This window comes from Pantherophis guttatus, chromosome 3 (assembly GCF_059756535.1).
Source record: "Pantherophis guttatus breed Tessera chromosome 3, ASM5975653v1, whole genome shotgun sequence".
NCBI lineage: Eukaryota > Metazoa > Chordata > Lepidosauria > Squamata > Colubridae > Pantherophis > Pantherophis guttatus.
Window position 1 is genome coordinate 13,829,608 of NC_142065.1, and position 19,182 is coordinate 13,848,789.

Below are 19,182 nucleotides of genomic sequence, written 5' to 3' on the forward strand. Positions count from 1 at the left end.
TTTTACTCCCCGGTTTATTGCCTTCCATTTTTACATATATATTGTATTGAATGGCTTTTTAATTGCATGTCACCCAGAGTAATTTTTAGTTGGCCGGCCTATAAATGTGAGCTATAAATAAATGAAACAATTGCAAATCACATTGCTTTTCGTGCGAAGATGTATACTGCATATGTATGTAAGTGGGTATATATTTGCTTTTGAATATGTATTTATAGCAGGGGTGAAATCTAAAATTTTTCTCTACCGGTTCTGTGGGAGTGGCTTGGTGGGGGTGGGGGTGTCCTGTGACTGAGTGGGTGTGGCCAACTCGATGTCACTCACAGCCACGCCCACTCAGTCACAAGACCCCCTTCCACCAAGCCACGCCCACAGAACCCGGTAGGAAAACTTTTTAAATTTCTTTCTCCCGCAGCTCTGCCCACCTGCCCCATTCCCCGGATTCCTACTGCTCACCCTTCTCCTGCAGCTGGCTGTCAGGGAAGGCAAGCGCCTGAAAGGTACCAGAGTCGCTCACTCTCCTTGAATGAGCCGCTCTGGTCCATGCGCCGGCTGCGCAAGCACACAGTTTATTTAATTCAGTGGCAGGTTGGATGTGCACTTGCGCAGCCGGCGCACGGACCAGAGCGGCTCATTCAAGAAGGAGAATGAGTGACTCTGGTATCTTTCAGGCGCTTAACTTCCCTGACAGACAGCCGTGGGAGAAAGGTGAGCAGTAGGAGTCAGGGAAATGCACCATTCCTCAACTCCGGCCTTGCCGCAGAGCCGCTGCCTGCTCGCCCTTTGCCCCGTGGCTCCGCCCACCTGCCCCATTCCCCAGACTCGGGGAATGCACCATTCCCGGACTCCTACTGCTCTCCTTTCTCCTACGGCTGGCTGTCAGGGAAGGCAAGCGCCTGAAAGGTAGCGGAGTTGCTCATTCTCCTTCTTGAATGAGCCGCTCTGGTCCACGCACCGGCTGCGCAAGCACACACCCAACCTGCTGCTAAATTAAATAAACGATGTGCACTTGCGCAGCAGGCACGTGGACCAGAACGGCTCATTCAAGAAGGAGAGTGAGCGACTCCACTACCTTTTGGGTGTTTGCCTTCCCTAACAGCCAGCCGCGGGAGAAAGGTGAGCAGTAGGAGTCTGGGAATGGTGCATTCCCTGAGTCCGGGGAATGGGGTGGGTGGGTGGGTGGGTGGAGCCTCCAGCTGCCATTGCTACCGGTTCTCCGAACCATCAGCCATCATCGCTACCTACTTGCCTGAGCCGGTCCGAACCGGGAGCATTTCACCCCTGATTTATAGTCTATATGATTTTTTATGAGAAGATCTACCTATGTCGTCACTAGGAATTGAAAATTACTTGATGGCACCTAATAAATAAATCATAATCTATATAAACATTAAGTTAAATTTATATATGGAGAGTCAGGTCATCAAAATAAACATATATGCAGGCAAAACAACCACCTTCAAAATGTAAATATATATATATATATAAATATAATTTATTTATTTTATTTTATTTTTTGCTATCCTGTTTCCTAATATCTTGTAGAGCTTCTTCTGAATTGTGATGCTGAGCTAGCACAGTAGATCCAACCTTTACCTAACATAGAGAAGGTTGTCAGTTCAAAGTGCAGCAGTGTTTCTGTGAAAGAAAGAAAGAAAGAAGTCACTATTTTTCTTTCTGGTAGCTGTCTAGTTTTCCCGAGATTCTTTATAAAATGTAAATCAAGGGGTGTATTGTTTCATAATTTTTCCCATTCACTTGAGGAAAAAAAAAATTCTTGTGAAACCTTTTTAACTCAAGTAATTAGAAATTGATGAAAAGTATACCACTGGGCTTAATTAAAGAAAGAAAATGGGCAGGTCAAGGAAATCACCGTCATTTCAAACTGGGGATGTTCTGCATGCCTATTTTATACACTGCTCAAAAAAATAAAGGGAAGACAAGCAGAAGACATCCGAGATCTGAATGAATGAAACAGCCTTATTAAATACTTTGTTCGTTACATACAGTAGTTTTGTGTTCCCTTTAGTTGTTTGAGCAGTGTATAAACTACTGTATATAAAGAACAAAGTATTCAATAAGGCTATTTCATTCATTCAGATCTCATATGTCTTCTGCTTGTCTTCCCTTTATTTTTTTGAGCAGTATATATATATTAAAAAAATCATTGAAATAACAGCAGAGGCAGCAAAAACCTTCCTGAAGAAACACTTTGAAAAATGAGCTGATTTTCTATGATCTAGCTATGAATGTAGGGTTTAGCTTCCAAGGATGGATGTAGGAGAACCCCCAGGAAAATGAACAAGCCCACTCAGACTGACAGAAGAAGGAAACATTACTTTAAAACCTCAGCAGAAAAAAATGCCCCCCCCCCCAAAAAAAATGCTTAGAATGGTTATGTGGGCGAACCTTTATTCAATGAACCTAAGCAGATATTCGAGTCTGTATAGATACTGTATATAGAATACTAGCTGGGCACCCGTGCTTCGCTACAAAACTATGTGATCGGGTGTGATAAATTGACACTTAAAGCCTGAAACTTAATGTAGAATGTGTAACTCTGTAGCATCAGAGCATGTTAATATAAGGCAACTGGCAGTTGGAACAGAGGCGGAGTGGGAGTGGAATGTCCCAGCCCGCAGGCCAGATGAGTCACGTGCTGGCCACACCCACGCCTAGTTTAGCGAAGGGGTAGCATCAGACCATGTTAATATAAGGCAACTGGCAGTTGGAACAGAGTTCTTTTCAGGTGGGGAGGGGAAGTGGAACGTCTAACTCTTTAGCATCAGAGCATGTGAATATAATACTGTATATGAAATACTAATGATCTGATGGTCATTTCGAAAAATCCTTTCTTAGCGAGCACCTAGAAGCCAAGAGGAACATACGTGCCAAATTTCAAGTTTGTAGGCTTTACTGTTCTGGAGATTCCGTGATGAGTGAGTGGTATTTGTCTGATAGATAGATAGATAGATAAATAGATAGATAGATAGATAGATAGATAGATAGATAGATAGATAGATAGATAGAATAGAATATAGAGACTATATTCACTCTGGAGTTCACAAACAAGCCATGTAATGGATGCCTGGTTCCTAGGGCAGTTACAGGCTTCAGGTTAAGACCGTAAAAGATCAATTACTTTCAGTGGATTCAGCATGAGATAGAAAACAATTATTTGCTTGGCTATGGGTCACATAAAGAAATACGTCTTGGAGTCTGGGCTACCTGAAAGATGGTAAGAAAAATGTACTCAGCCCAAAAGGACATAAAGACATGTTATGCCAAATAGCCTTGGTCCCCAATAGGGTTGTAGCATGATGGTGGTAATTAATGACACCTGATCTCCTCCCTGTGTGCACTTTGCTCCCTCCCTCTCTCTCCTGTTTGGTTTTATTTTGATTGAATTTTTAAATTTATGATCTTTATTTATTGTTTTAATAGTTTACATCACATTTTATTCAATGTCCGTAAGCAGCCTAGAGTCACCTTTGGCAAGATAAGTAGCATACAAGTTTCATGATAGATAGATAGATAGATAGATAGATAGATAGATAGATAGATAGATAGATAGATAGACAGAGAGAGAGAGAGATAAAGAATTGGTACCACTGAATATATCCTTAATTGATTGAATTGAGGCTACTCTGAGAAGAAAGTGTGGATTGGGGACTCAAATGACCCTTTTTATACCTATTATTTTTTAAAACTGACTATAGACACGAGGAATCCATAAGAACTTTGCTGGTTATAACAGTTACATAAAAGGAACTATTGCTTCTAAGTTGCTTCTCTCCTGGACTAGTTTCCATCAATCGCTTCTTGTCCTGCCCTCGGGTGCTTTGGAGAATAGGTTGACCTTCTCTTCTTTGTAGCAGCCCCTTAGATGCTGGAACACTGCTATAATTTGAGTTTCTTTTATAATTCCCAGTCCCAGACTCCCAGCTCCAGGTTCCCTATGTATGTGTGCCAGTGGTGGGATTCAATTTTTTTACTAATGGTTCTGTGGGTGTGGCTTGGTGGGCGTGGCTTGGTGGTCATGGCAGGGGAAGGATACTGTAAAATCTCCATTCCCTCCCCACTGCAGGGGAAGGATACTGTAAAATCTCCATTCCCTCCTCACTCCAGGGGAAGGTCACTGCAAAATCCCCATTTCCTCCCAATCAGCTGGGACTTGGGAGGCAGAGAAAAGATGGACACGGGGCCAGTCAGAGGTGGTATTTACCGGTTCTCCGAACTACTCAAAATTTCCGCTACCAGTTCTCTAGAACTGGTCAGAACCTGCTGAAACCCCCCTCTGATGTGTGCCTTTTAACAATGAGATTTGGGGAAATCATAGACAAGGCTGCCACGAGTCACATATCATGTAATTCTCTCTCCCCTTTAGATGTATATTGTTTATCCATCACAGCAGTTTATATTGTACTTCATGACTAGATGTACATCTTTGCATTTACAAGCAATAATATTTGTCATAAAATTGTGCATGATAAATCTGTACTCAAGTTCCAAACCTGGACAGATACTTGACTTCTGGCATGCTATGACTAAACAATATCTAATTGTTACTGACTTCCCAGATGGTCACTCTCGAAATGTTAGGAGAAGCACAATTAATCTGGCAATCAGTTTTCATTTCACTGGAGTCAGTAGAACATCTTCCCCCACCACCACCTTAATCTTATACATGCAGTGGTAGCTGCTGCTGTAATATTCTTTGGAGCATGGAACAAATAAAGATCAGTTGATCTCTCTTTTAAGTCTGCTTTTTCTACAAGAAGAGTTTCAATCTATCGAGGCTGGCTCGGATCTTGACTAATCAATGGTACACTGGTCTGTAAAAGCATAAAAGGTGACTCTTTCCAACACGGCAACCTTTTTTATTTTTGCTAAATTATTATGGAGTTAACACAGTGGTGAAATCTGAACTGGTTTGCTATCGTTTCACTGGCTGTGGATGTGTGTTGTGTGCACATGTGCAGTGTGCACCAAACATGCACTGCATGCACACATGCACAGTATGTGCCAAAAGGAGGCTTGAGAAGGTAAGTAGAACAGTGAGGGGGGGAATCAGCTGTGGTGTGTAATTCAGTATTTCCTCCTTTCTAGCTAAGCTAAACCCCGTGCCACAGCTGATCGTTGGAAATACCGGTTCGGAGGAACTGGTAGGTTTTTTTAACTACCGGTTTGCCTTAATTGATAGCTTTTTGAACTTCCGGTTCAATTGAACCGGTAGATTTTTTTTTACTACCATTTCGCCTGAACTGGTAGTTTTTATCACTACTGGTTTGCCCGAACCAGAGCGAACCGGTAGCATTTCAGCCCTGAGTTAAACTGCTCTATTCTACTTTGGAGGACATACTTTGCAAGAAGTTCCTAATCACGAAGATTTCATTATGGGAGTTGAAGCCTAGCATATCCGGATGGCATCAGATTTCCGCAACCTGATGCCCCCCAGATGTGTTAGGTTTTAGGTTCCTTGGTTTTTGTGATCTTTGTGGATCAGACATGTATAATATAGATGGTCATTTTTCTAGGATAGAAAGCTATGATCCATTCCTAGTGATCCTTCTGACTGATTAAAATTCATAGCAGAAAAAAAGAAGGCTACTGTGAGATAATTGCACAAAAATATTACCATGATATCCCAACTATTTTTTCCTCATGAAACATGAAGGGAATATCCTAGTCAATCCAATGTTCTCATAAGTTAGTTTAGTTTAGTTTAGTTTATTGTCATTGCACATAGTACAACAAAATTAAATGCCATCTTCAGTGTACATTATGACTATAAAAATAAAAACCCAAACATGCATCCTTTACATTCTATATAACTGAAACTGAAAACCCGATATTGCACTATACCGTAGAATTCAATATGGTTATTGCCCTGGGATAGAAGCTGTTTTTTCAGCCTATTTGTCCTTGTTTTTATTATCCTGTACTGTTTGCCAGAGGGTAGTAGTTCCAAAAAAGGGTGCCCAGGATGAGATGGTTCTTTAAGAATGTTTTGAACTTTCTTAAGGCAGCGGGAGCTATAAAGCTCTTCCAAAGAGGGGAGAGGGTAACCAATGATCCTCTGGGCAATGATGTTAACCCTCTGGAGTGCTGTCCTATCCGCCACTGTGCAATTGGCAAACCATAGACTACGATTGCCTTCACTACATGGTCTTTAGCTTGATTACATTATTAAATTGGGCTGTGTTTCTGTTTGGACTTGATTAAAAAAATCAACAAATGAACTTTTTCTTTTTCTAATATCCTTTCCGATTACAGAATGCTTACTCCATTAGAAATTGATTGTAGAGTATCATCTTCCTCTATTTCACTAAGCCAATTGGAGCTGGGAGATAAGACAAACTAGTGAGAATATTTCCTCCTCTTGAACATCATGTTTAATTAATTTGCTCTGTAGCATACTTTCAGCAATCAAAGGAGTATTAAAAAGACTATTTGTTGCTGTTTCCTCAATGATCACCTGTCACCTTATGATAGGTAATAATCCAACATGTGAGAGAAAGTGGCCCAGTGTTCCTATCACCCATCTCCTCCCACTTATGATTCTATGACTGTAACTTTGTTGCTTGTATCCTTACGATTTATATTGATTGTTTCCTAGTATGATTTGGTTGCTTATTTGTACCCTATGACTATCATTAAGTGTTGTACCTTATGATTCCCGATGAATGTATCTTGTCTTTTTATGTACACTGAGAGCATATGCACTAAGACAAATTCCTTGTATGTCCAATCACACTTGGCCAATGAAGAATTCTATTCTATTCTATTCTATTCTGTTCTGTTCTGTTCTGTTCTGTTCTGTTCTGTTCTGTTCTGTTCTGTTCTGTTCTGTTCTGTTCTATTCTATTCTATTCTATTCTATTCTATTCTATTCTATTCTATTCTATTCCATTCCATTCCATTCCACTCCATTCCACTCCATTCTGGAATTATTGAGTCTGTCATCTGCACCTCTATAACTGTTTTCTTTGGTTCTGCAACCCAACAAGACAGACACAGACTTCAGAGGATAATTAGAACTGCAGAAAAAACAATTACTACCAATCTGCCTTCCAATGAGGACCTGTATACTGCACGAGTCAAAAAGAGGGCTGTGAAAATATTTACAGACTCGTCACATCCTGGACATAAATTGTTTCAACTCCTACTCTCAAAACGATGCTATAGAGCACTGCACACCAGAACAACTAGACACAAGAGCAGTTTTTTCCCGAATGCCATCACTCTGCTAAACAAATAATTCCCTCAACACTGTCAAACTATTCACTAAGTCTGCACTACTATTAATCTTCTCATCATTCCTATCACCCATCTCCTCCCACTTATGACTGTATGACTGTAACCTTGTTGCTGGTATCCTTAAGATTTATATTGACTGTTTCCCTATGACTATCATTAATTGTTGTACCTTATGAGTCTTGATGAATGTATTTTTTCTTTTATGTACACCAAGAGCGTATGCACCAAGACAAATTCCTTGTGTGTCCAATCACACTTGGCCAATAAAGAATGCTATTCTATTCTATTTTATTCTATTCTATTCTGTTCTGTTCTGTTCTGTTCTGTTCTGTTCTGTTCTGTTCTGTTCTATTCGATTCAATTCGATTCGATTCATACTTCTGCACATTTAGAGGATTTAGCAAAAGAATCCTGTCCTACTATCTAAATATTTCTTTTATGAAGGACAAAGAAAACGCTTGTACTTTTATATCACAAAATGTAGTCTCCTTAAACATTTAGGTTGTTTTATAAAATCTCCCACTAGATTTTATTGTTTTACCCATTCCTTATAGCAAAAGATTCCATTTGACATACAGTATATTGTTATAATACCTTTTCACTTTCAAACATGTTACAGATTCATCACTATTCAGCAGTTCAGGAAGTATTGTCTTTTTTTTTTAGGAACAGCATGTGCATTTTGGGTCCTTCCCATGTGGTAATTTTTTTTTTAAATGGCTCATATATTGTGATACACATGACATTTCATTTTTTCCAACTTTCAGGGCTCAGATAATGGTATTTCTCCTCAGCTATAAAACATTACTTTTGCATTTTAAGGAATGAAGACACTATTAAAAATTATAATGGGATTATTAATGATAGAAAAATTGCACTAAAAATTCATTTTAGGAAGCACCATATTCTGATAAATATTCTGTCTGTAAGGCACCCTGTGTTTTTGTGTGAAGAAAATCCAAAGGTTTATTTTGGCTTACAGTTTTATAATTTGCATAGATGCCATTTCATTAACAGAAGGCAAAGCATCTGAATTCTATGCATCTGTTTTTCCGTGATTTTCTGATCTGTCCCTTCATGGTTGCCCATAATTTTAATAGACAAGTATAAAAATGATGATTGATGGAACTTACCCAGAACCTCAGAACTACATGCTGGTCATCTGGAAAGTGAGTTATAATTATTACTTCACACTGATTAATCCCCCCACCCCTTAAAAATTATGTATCTCAATCACTAAAATTAATTAATCCTACTAACTACCTATCATTAAATTCAACTATTCAATGCCCTTTGTATTGCAATTCCAAAAAGATCTGTTCAGAAGAAAGTACTAATTAATATTTATTGTACTTATTCGAGATAACTTGGAATAAAATGAAATAGAATTTTGCTATTCCAATAATGCTTTGCTGATGATAGAGAATAATTAGACTATTCAATAATCTGCTATTTTGAAAAAAAAAAACACCTTTGATTTATGAACATTTTGGATAAGAGGGGATTTAGGCAGTTGCAATTTACTTCTGTCCATTCTCAATCTGTTTTTGCTAAATAGCAAAGACTCTTTAATAATCCCCGAAACAAATTATACAATCGCCACATGAGACTTCCCAGAATTGCTGTATTGAATCTATCCAGTCCATTTCTCTGGTTCCATATTAGTTAACTAAGTGCTGAAGGCAAACTCACAAACAAGATACATATACATGAATCTTAGCAGCTGGTTTTGGAAGATATTACAAGGACAGCTAATGCATTGTCACTATGACCTGTAGATATTCAAAGCTTCATCTTCTATGAATTTATCTAATTCTCTTTTATAGCCCTATAAATTGGTAGATCTCAGTAAATTAGCCTATTTTAGTTTTAGCTTGTTCTATATCTATTCCACGTCTGTGCCACCTCATCTTGGTTAAATTGTTTCCTCCCCACTTACAGAATGATATATGAATTTGAGTTGTTCATTGAGTTGTCACGTTCATCCTTTCTCCTTTATTTGTCTTAGAATAGAATAGAATAACAGAGTTGGAAGGGACCTTGGATGTCTTTTAGTCCAACCCCCTGCTTAGGCAGGAAATCTTATACCACCTCAGACAAATGGTTATCCAACCTCTTCTTAAAAACCTCCAGTGTTGGGGCATTCACAACTTTTGGAGGCAAGTTGTTCCACTGATTAATTGTTCTAACTGTCAGGAAATTTCTCCTTAGCTCTAGGTTGCTTCTCTCCTTGATCATATCTTTAATGATATGATTGTTTAGCATTGTCTATGGAGATTCTCAGTCATCCAGGTCATGGTTATCCCCAAGGTGCTTTTTCAAAAAGCAACTGGACCCACAACACTGTCAAATAATTTACTAAAACTGTATTACTATTATTATTATTCTCTTCCTTCCTAGTATCTATCTCTTCCCACTTATGACTATAACCATGTTGCTTGTATCTTTCAATTTATATTGTTTTTATTTGTTTACTAGTATGATTTGATAACTTATTAGTACCTTGAATATCACTAAGTGTTGTATTTTTTTATTCTTGATGAATATATTTTCTTCTCCTTATGTACACTGAGAGCATATGCACCAAAGACAAATTCTTTGTGTGTCCAATCACACTTGGCCAATAAAGAATTCTATTCTATTCTATTCTATTCTATTCTATTCTATTCTATTCTATTCTATTCTATTCTATTCTATTCTTTTGTTTTTCCTTGAAGATGTTTCACTTCTCATCCAAGAAGCTTCTTCCGTTCCATTCCGTTCCGTTCAGTTCAGTTCTCCAATCAGAACAGAAGAAGTTTCTTGGATGAGAAGTGAAACATCTTCAAGGAAAAACGAAGTCCAGTTGCCTTTTGAAAAAGCACTTTGGGGATTGTTTAGCATTGTTTTCTTTTTTCTTTTCCCCTTCGTATGCCACTCAGAAACACACTGAGTTGGGTAACCAAATAAATCCTTAAATAAATCAACAAACCTTTTGCACATTCTTTATATATAGGATTATTTAATGTTGCCTGTTTTCTCTCATAGAAGAAACAGTGTGAGCTCTGAAATGTTATACGCTTCTCTTCCTTTAAAAATAAAATATCTGCCACTTTGAACTTGAATAGTCAATTACTTTCCGCTTTCTTGGCACAAAGTTGATAAAACTGTAGTGTATCCAACACCTTCAAAAAGCAGACTGCTGCGTCCATTTATATATATGTGATGTTATAAAGGAAGGAAAGAAAGAAATGTAGTAATATGTACAGGCAGTCCTGAACTTACAATAGTTTGTTCAAAATTACAATAGCACTGAAAAAAGTGGCTGATGACCATTTTTCACACTTATGACTGCTGCAGCATCTCCATGATCATGTGACTCATACTTTTGATGATCGCAATGTCCCGGATGATGTGATCACTTTTTGTGACCTTCTAACCAGCAAAGTCAATGGGGAAATCAGATTCACTTAATAACTGTGTTATTAACTTAAGAACTGAAGTGATTCACTTAACAACTGTGGCAAGACAGGTTGTAAAATGGGTCAAAACTCACAATAACTGTCTCACTTAGCAACATAATTTTTGGGCTCATTTATGGTCGTTAGTTGAGGACTACCTGTACTATTATTACTATTAATGTTATATTTATTTCTCTTGTGTCATGTTCTCATAATATGAATAGGATAGGATAGGATAGGATAGGATAGGATAGGATAGGATAGGATAGGATAGGAGAGGAGAGGAGAGGAGAGGAGAGGAGAGGAGAGAAGAGAAGAGAAGAGAAGAGAAGAGAAGAGAAGAGAAGAGAATGAGAGAAGGGAAGGGAAGGGAAAGGAAGGGAAGGGAAGGAAGGAGAGGAGAGGAGAGGAGAGGAGAGGAGAGGAGAGGAGAGGAGAGAAGAGAATGAGGGAAGGGAAGGGAAGGGAAGGGAAAGGAAGGAAAGGAAGGAAGGAAGGATAGGAGAGGTGAGGAGAGGAGAGGAGAGGAGAGGAGAGGGGAGGGGAGAAGAGAAGAGAAGAGAAGAGAAGAGAAGAGAAGAGAAGAGAAGAGAAGAGAAGAGAAGAGAAGAGAATGAGAGAAGGGAAGGGAAGGGAAGGGAAGGGAAAGGAAGGGAAGGGAAGGAAGGAGAGGAGAGGAGAGGAGAGGAGAGGAGAGGAGAGGAGAGAATGAGAGAAGGGAAGGGAAGGGAAGGGAAGGGAAGGGAAGGGAAGGGAAGAGAAGGGAAGGGAAGGGAAGGAAGGAAGAAAGGAGAGGAGAGGAGAGGAGAGGAGAGGAGAGAAGAGAAGAGAAGAGAAGAGAAGAGAAGAGAAGACAAGAGAAGACAAGAGAAGACAAGAGAAGACAAGAGAAGACAAGACTTTATTTGACCAAGTGTGATTGGACACATAAAGAATTTGTGCATAAGTTCTCAGTGCACATACAAAAGACAAAGTAATATAATCATAAGATACCAACAGAAGAAGACAGTACTATGGTAAATAAGTGTTCAGCAGAGTGATCCCATGAGGGAATAAACAAGATGATGATGATGATGATGATGATGATGTTGATGATGATTGGATTCAAAGTTCATTTCTGGGCCATCAGGCAGAAGTGTCCATACAGTTGAAGCCACAGACATAAAAAGGGGGCAGGGCTTCATTTGCACTTTCAGACAATGGATTTCTTGATAATACCCACCTCCATTCCATCCCCAGTCACCTCCACTCCATGGCTTTCTTGATACCATCAGGTGCAGGAAGGACATATTTATGTAAAAGCATTTCATTAGTCAAATCAATGAACCTGAAAAGCTCACTAGCAACAGTTACGTTTAAATCCCATCCTCACCGGCCAGGAGGATCAAAGTCAAAGAAGACTCAACAATCTGACTTAATTAACTAGTTAAAAAAGAGAATGCTTTTTTTTTTCCTATGCAGATTCATTCCAAAATGAATCTGAGCTCCAATACTTCAAAGGAAGTCGAATGTGATGGAAGGGTAAAAGGTTTAATTTGGAATGTAGCCATTGTCTGCACTGAAAAATGGATTATCTATCCTTCTTTTGTAAGGTTTGAAAATAGGTGAGAATAAATTTTCAGACGTGTTGGAAAATAATAGTGAAGTTAATAGATACGTACTCAGAAATCAATCCTATTAAGTGTAATAGGATCACATTCTAAGATGTTCATACTCAAAGAATATAGATCCATGGCTGTCTGTTTTCTCTCTGACTCCAAGGTGCTTTGGAAAAAAACTTCAGCACTGCATTCATATTTGATTGATAAATTTTTTTCGTTCTTTTAGACCTTTAATTAGATCTTTTAGATCTGATTAAAAAAGCATCTAAAATGATTTTATACTTGTGTGCGTAGTTATTTTATGTTGTGATCCTGTCTTTTTTTAATCGATCAGAATAGATCTGGAAGGGACCTTGGAGGTCTTCCAGTCCAACCCCTGCTCAAGCAGGAGATCTTATACCATTTCAGTTAGGTGCAGTGGTAAAATCTAAAATTTGTTACTACCGGTTCTGTGGGCGTGGCTTGGTGGGTGGGGGTAATGTGGCCGGGTGGGTGTGGCCAATTTTGTTTTTGTTTTTTACTTTTAAAAGCATTTTTCTACAACCTCTTTGGCGAAGAAAAAAAAATGCTTTCAAAAGGCTCTGACGATCCAAGCTGGGTTGCCTGATCATCAGAGGCTTTTTTTTTTACTTTTAAAAGCATTTTTTCCGCCAAAGAGGTTGTAGAAAAAATACTTTTAAAAGTAAAAAAAACAAGCCTCTGATGATTGTGTGGCTCAGTTGGACATTGGGGGGAGGGGGGCAGGGATTTTTGCTACCAGTTTTCCGAACCACCCGCCTTCATCACTACTGGATTGGGCGATCCGGTCCAAACTGGGAGCATTTCACCCCTAGTTAGGTGGCTTTCCAGTCTTTCCTTAAAATCTTCCAGTGATGAAGCACCTACAACTTCTGAAGGCAAGCTGTTCCAAAGCACCAGAAGGCAGGACAAGAAACAATGGATGGAAACTAATCAAAGAGAGAAGCAACCTGGAATTAAGGAGAAACTTCCTAACAGTGAGGACAATTAGCCAGTGGAACTGCTTGCCTCCAGAAATCGTGGGCGCTTCATCACTTGAGGTTTTTAAGAAGAGAGTAGACAGTTACTTATCTGAAATAATATAAATCTCCTGCTTGAGCAGGGGGCTGGACTAGAAGACCTCCAAGGTCCCTTCCAGTTCGTTCTGTTCTATTCTATTCAAACTATTCACTAAGTCTGCATTACTATTACTATTAATCCTCTCATCGTTCCTATCACCCATCTCCTCTCACTTATGACTGCATGACTGTAACTTTGTTGCTTGTATCCTTATGATTTACAGTATATTGATATTGATTGTTTCCTGATTGCTTATTTGTACCCTATGACTATCATTAAGTGTTGTACCTTATGATTCTTGACGAATGTATCTTGTCCTTTTATGTACACTGAAACAGTGGTGGGTTTCAAAACTTTTTTACTACCGGTTCTGTGGGCGTGGCTTGGTGGGCGTAGCAGGAGACGTATACTGTAAAATCTCCACTCCCACCCCACTCCAGGGGAAGGATACTGCAAAATCCCCATTTCTTCCCGATCAGCTGGGACTTGGGAGGCAGAGAATAGATTGGGGCGAGGCCAGTCAGAATTTTTACTACCGGTTCTCTAGAACTGGTCAGAACCTGCTGAAACCCACCTCTGCACTGAGAGCATATGCACCAAAGACAAATTCCTTGTGTGTCCAATCACACTTGGCCAATAAAGAATTCTGTTCTGTTCTGTTCTGTTCTATTCTGTTCTGTTCTATTCTGCTCTGCTCTGCTCTGCTCTGCTCTGCTCTGCTCTTTCTTTATTTTTCCTTGAAGATGTTTTGCTTCTCATTCAAGAAGCTTTTTCAGCTTCTGCTTGGATGAGAAGTGGAATGTCTTCAAGAAAAAAAAAATCCACTTGCCTTTTGGAAAAAGAACCTTTGGGACAACCAGGATCTGGATGACTGAGAATCTACAGAGAAAGTAATGTGTAATGTGATCTGGGAAACAACCTGTGCAAAAATCAACATTTCTAGGATTGCAGGCAACCCCCCCTCCCAAAAAATGTAGGGTCACAAAAACATACGTCTTGCTCTCTTTTTACCTGCATTCAGAAAAGGAGTGGGGTTCAATCACACAGATGTACCTACTATCTTGACATGTTTTATATCTTCAGATACCTCAACCGGGAATTTCAATTTTCTAAGAAGCAATTACAAAATTGGGTCCAAAAAAAAAAAAAATCCTCATTAACTCAAACATGCTCATCTAGTTTTATTTTGTTATCTTTTTTCTGAGGTTTGGCAGCTTAAAGAAAGTAATAAAGCTAATTGTATCACTGAGAAATGAATGTGTGTGATTGGTGAAATATGGTCTTTAATTTTCTGGACAGAATTAACTTGTATCAAATAGAATTGAGTTCCTAATATTATTATTTATTTAAAAAAAATCTGTTTCAGTATTGGGGCTTTACCAATTTTCTGCATGGCTAATCTTGTCCCAATTTGTTGCTTTCTCATTAACTTCCATTTTCAGTTGTCAATTTATCCACAACTTGGCAGCAAGTGAAAGGATTGCAAAAAGGCTGGGTTTACTCAAATTTAGGAAACCAGAGTCTCTGTGCATTTCAAATTTCGAGCTGAAAATAATTTCCAAAGTGCCTTAAATGAAGGCCTTATTGACATTCATACTTTCTCTAGGCTCAGTCTGCAACAAGTACATTATACATTATAAATTTTACGTCTTCAATTCAAGGCTTTGAAAAAAAATATATGAATAACTGTCTTTCCAAATGATCAGAGTGCTTTGAAAAAAAAAGCCAGTCCAAATGTTTTTATATGAAGCTTTGAGTAATTTGAATAATATTCTTCTTATCTCAAGGACTTGAGTATCTGAATAAATCTAATTCACAATTAGGAAAAACCAAAGAGAAGAAGACAAAAAAAAATAATGATCAGTTCATGAAAAAATCAGAATAACCCGAGAAAGAGTGCAGAGAAGAGCAACAAAGATGATTAGGGGACAGGAGGCTAAAACATACGAGGAACGGTTGCAGGAACTGGGCATGGCTAGTCTAGTGAAGAGAAGGACCAGAGGAGACATGATAGCAGTCTTCCAATATTTGAGTGGCTGCCACAAAGAAGAGGGAGTCAAGCTATTCTCCAAAACATCTGTAGGCCAGACAAGGAATAATGGATGGAAACTGATCAAGGAGAGATTCAACCTGGAAATAAGGAGAAATTTTCTGACAGTCAGAACAATCAACCAATGGAACAGCTTACCTTCAGAAGTTGTGGAAGCTTTCAAGAAGAAACTGGACTGCCATCTGTCAGAAATGGTGTAGGGTCATCTGCTTGGGCAGGGTAGTGATGTTGGACTAGATAGCCTACAAGGTCCCTTCCAACTCTATTGATCTGTTAATCACACAATCTGGAAGATATTGAATTAGTAGAACATCGAATTAGTGATTTTCTAGCATTTATTTACTAACTGTTTACATTCTCAAACAGCTGGATGACGGCCATAAGGATGAAATGAGGTCCAAAAGATGGACAATACAGATTCTTCATCATTTCTCTATGCCAAACTGCATAATCTAATAATCTTCACCTTTTAGTTTCTAAACACGGAATTCTAATTAGGTTTACTTCAAGATAGGCTTAAGATACAGAAGGATCTTGAGAGACTTGAACTTTGGGCGCTAAACAAAATGAAAATCAATGATGAAGAAAGTAAAATTCTACATTTAAGCAAGAAAAATCAAATGCACAGGTACGATATAGGTCAGTGATGGCTAACCTTATTGCTGTCGTGTGCCAAAAGTGAGGGGAGCGGGGGGGGTTCGTGCACACGCATGGCCACACCCATAATTCAATGCACCCCACCCTTCACGCATGCGCACAGGACTCCTCTGTGCCCCCCCCGCTTTTGGCACGCAATGGCATGGTGGGCCTGTTAGGCCCTTTTTTTGCCCTCCCCAGGCTCCAGAGGCTTTCTTTGAGCCATGGGGATGGCGAAAATGGCCTACCCCTCCCCCCCGGAGGTCCTCCAGAAACCGGAAGTGGCCCATTTCACCTGGGACTTAAAAGGCAGAGAATAGATGGGGTGGGGCCAGTCAGAATTTTTACTACCGGTTCTCCAAACTACTCAAAATTTCTGCTACCGGTTCTCCAGATCTGGTCAGAACCGGCTGAAACCCACCTCTGCTCTGCTCCCAACTCTGTTAGTCTGTTATTCTGTTTATACTCCAAAAAAGTTGTTGATAGTCTAGTATCATAATGATTAAATGATCCTGTAGTATGTAAATATTACCGTATTTTTCGGAGCACCAGAGTATAAGATGCACTTTAGTTTTTGGGGAGGAAAATAAGAAAAAAGCTGATTGGCAGGTGGATCGGCCTCCCGGAATACCCCCAATCAGCTGTTCCCAGAGGTGAATTTTAGCAACATGTTCCTTGGTTGTGAGTTCTGTGCCTTGCTTTTTTTCTGCTTCTGAAAGCCTCTGAAACAGCTTCAGAAAAAAGTCTCTGAAGCTCTGTTTGGGGGCTTCTTTCCTGAAACTTTGTTTCTGATGCTTTTTTCAGCCTCTGAAACCTCAGTTTGAGAAGCTGGGTGGGGATACATTCGGAGTATAAGACGTACCCAGATTTTCACCCTCTTTTTTGGGGGAAAACGATGCGTCTTATACTCCGAAAAATACGGTATATCTGAATTCACAATGTCTTAATGAGTGCATTGCAATAGTTTAGCCTTCAAATTTCCAGTTCATGAGTCACCAAGCCAGGTGTTTTTCTTTTAGAAAAAACAGGAACCATGTTATTTATCAGCTTTAGTTGATAAAAAGCCATCTTTTTATATTTTTGTGGCTGTGTAAATATGATGGAGTTTCTTCAATTGCATTACCAGCATCCACAAAACTTTTTTTCCCTTGTTTTAAAAATATAGGGCATTTTGATTGCTGTTGGGAATAGTTCAAGTCAGAGTCATCACTTTAAAAGAAAAGAAAACATTTTCACACAGTCCTTTCTCCACAGCTTGCTGCTGTATATTGGTGTCACAACTGCCAAAAAGAAAAAGAAAGGGGAAAAAAAAAAGATTTGTGAACTTTTTCCTATTTTTGAATGGAAAGGAGAATAAATTTTTTGCAGGACATTAAATGAATGTATGAAATACAAAACAAGCAGCCCAGAAAATAGATTAGACAATTTTACATGGACAATGGAAAACACTTTCTTTGCTCATTCAGGTAGTTTAACTAAATATTTTGTGATTTCGGCACCTTACCCCACAGAAAAATTAACTCTGATTACTGGTCATATAACAGCATTTAACATTTAGCATATAGACTTATATACTGCCCCAAAGTGCTTTATAGCACTCTCTGGGTGGTTTACAATGTCAGCTTATTGCCCCCCAAAATCTGGCTCCTCATTTTACCGACCTCAGAAGGTGGATTCAACCTTGAGCCCTGTCAGGATCGAACTCCAGGCTGTGAGCAGAGTTTGCCTGCCATACTGCACTCTAACCACTTCACCACCAGGATCCCATAGAAAGGTTGCCTCCTTAAGAAAATATTACTTTAGGAAGAAAATTGTGTCTTAACAGATGCTGATCAGCTTCATTACTCTTCTTCCTAGCGTTCTTCCTGCGCTATGGCAGATATGTGTATTTGCTACATTGCTCTAACAGCCATCTTTATCTTAGTTTTATTTAGGAGCTGTGGTGGCGCAGTGGTTAGAATGCAGTATTGCTGTTGTGGCCCATACGTGGCCTGTGCAGCTAGTAGCTGATTCAGACAGCGAGGAGGCTGGTGTGATGCTGCGCCAGCAGCCTGTGCAGCTGGCACTCAAGTCGGACAATGAGGAGGCTGGAGAAGATGTGGTGCCAGAGGCGGGGATTCAGCCAGGGCCTTCAGAACCTCCAGAAGCTCCCTTAAGTGAAGAGGACAAAGAGGAGGAGCCTCTTCTTGATGCACGGGTGCGCAGAGTTGCCAAAAGGCAGGAGTGGCTCCTCAGGAGGAGGTCTCCTCGAGAGTAAGGCTTGCGGCTAATTGGCCACTCCCTTAGCCTATTTAAGGAGGAACACCGACTGAAGCAATTTGCAGGGAACAACTTAATTCACTCTCCTTCGCGTCTTAATCTTAGTTCTCTGCAAATTGCTTCTGGGCTTTCTGCCAACCATAGTAAGATTACAATTATTTATTCTTTGGATTCTTGTAGGCTGTTAAGAAAGTTAATTAACAGCCTTTGTTTGAAAAAAAAACCTGATTAAACTAAACTTAGTAAACTAAGGTTTGTATAGACTTTGTGTATGCTCCATTCTTTGGGGTCCATAGCTGGGGCAGAACAATTGCAAGCTAGTTTTGCTGACTGCCAGCTGACTGCAATTTAACAGTTCGAATCTCACCAGGCTCAAGGTTGACTCAGCGTTCCATCCTTCCGAAGTCAGTAAAATGAGGAGCCCAATTGTTGGGGCCAATATGCAGACTCTGTAAACCGCTTAGAGAGGGCTGTAAAGTACTATGAAACAGTATATAAGTCTAAGTGCTATTGCTATTTTCTTGTCTAAAAACTAAATTTGTTTTTAGTTGTCTAAAAACTAAATTTGTATATTTGTCAAATATGGATATGGAAGATGATCCATGGAAGCATTTTGATTTTCAGGATGGACCTTGAATGTTTGGGTAGGTCAAATTATCTTTTCCATGTGTTAGCTCTCCCAGTATTTTCAGATAAAATATTCTCAAGCTAAATGATTAATGGAGGAAGCTGGAAATTCTGCACTTTTGGGGGCATGTGTGGGTGGGGATGTGTGATAAGACAAGATTCATAGATGCAAGCAGATATGCTTAATTTGACTTATTTGTGTTAGTGAAGGGCCAAGAAGTCTTCCATGGGA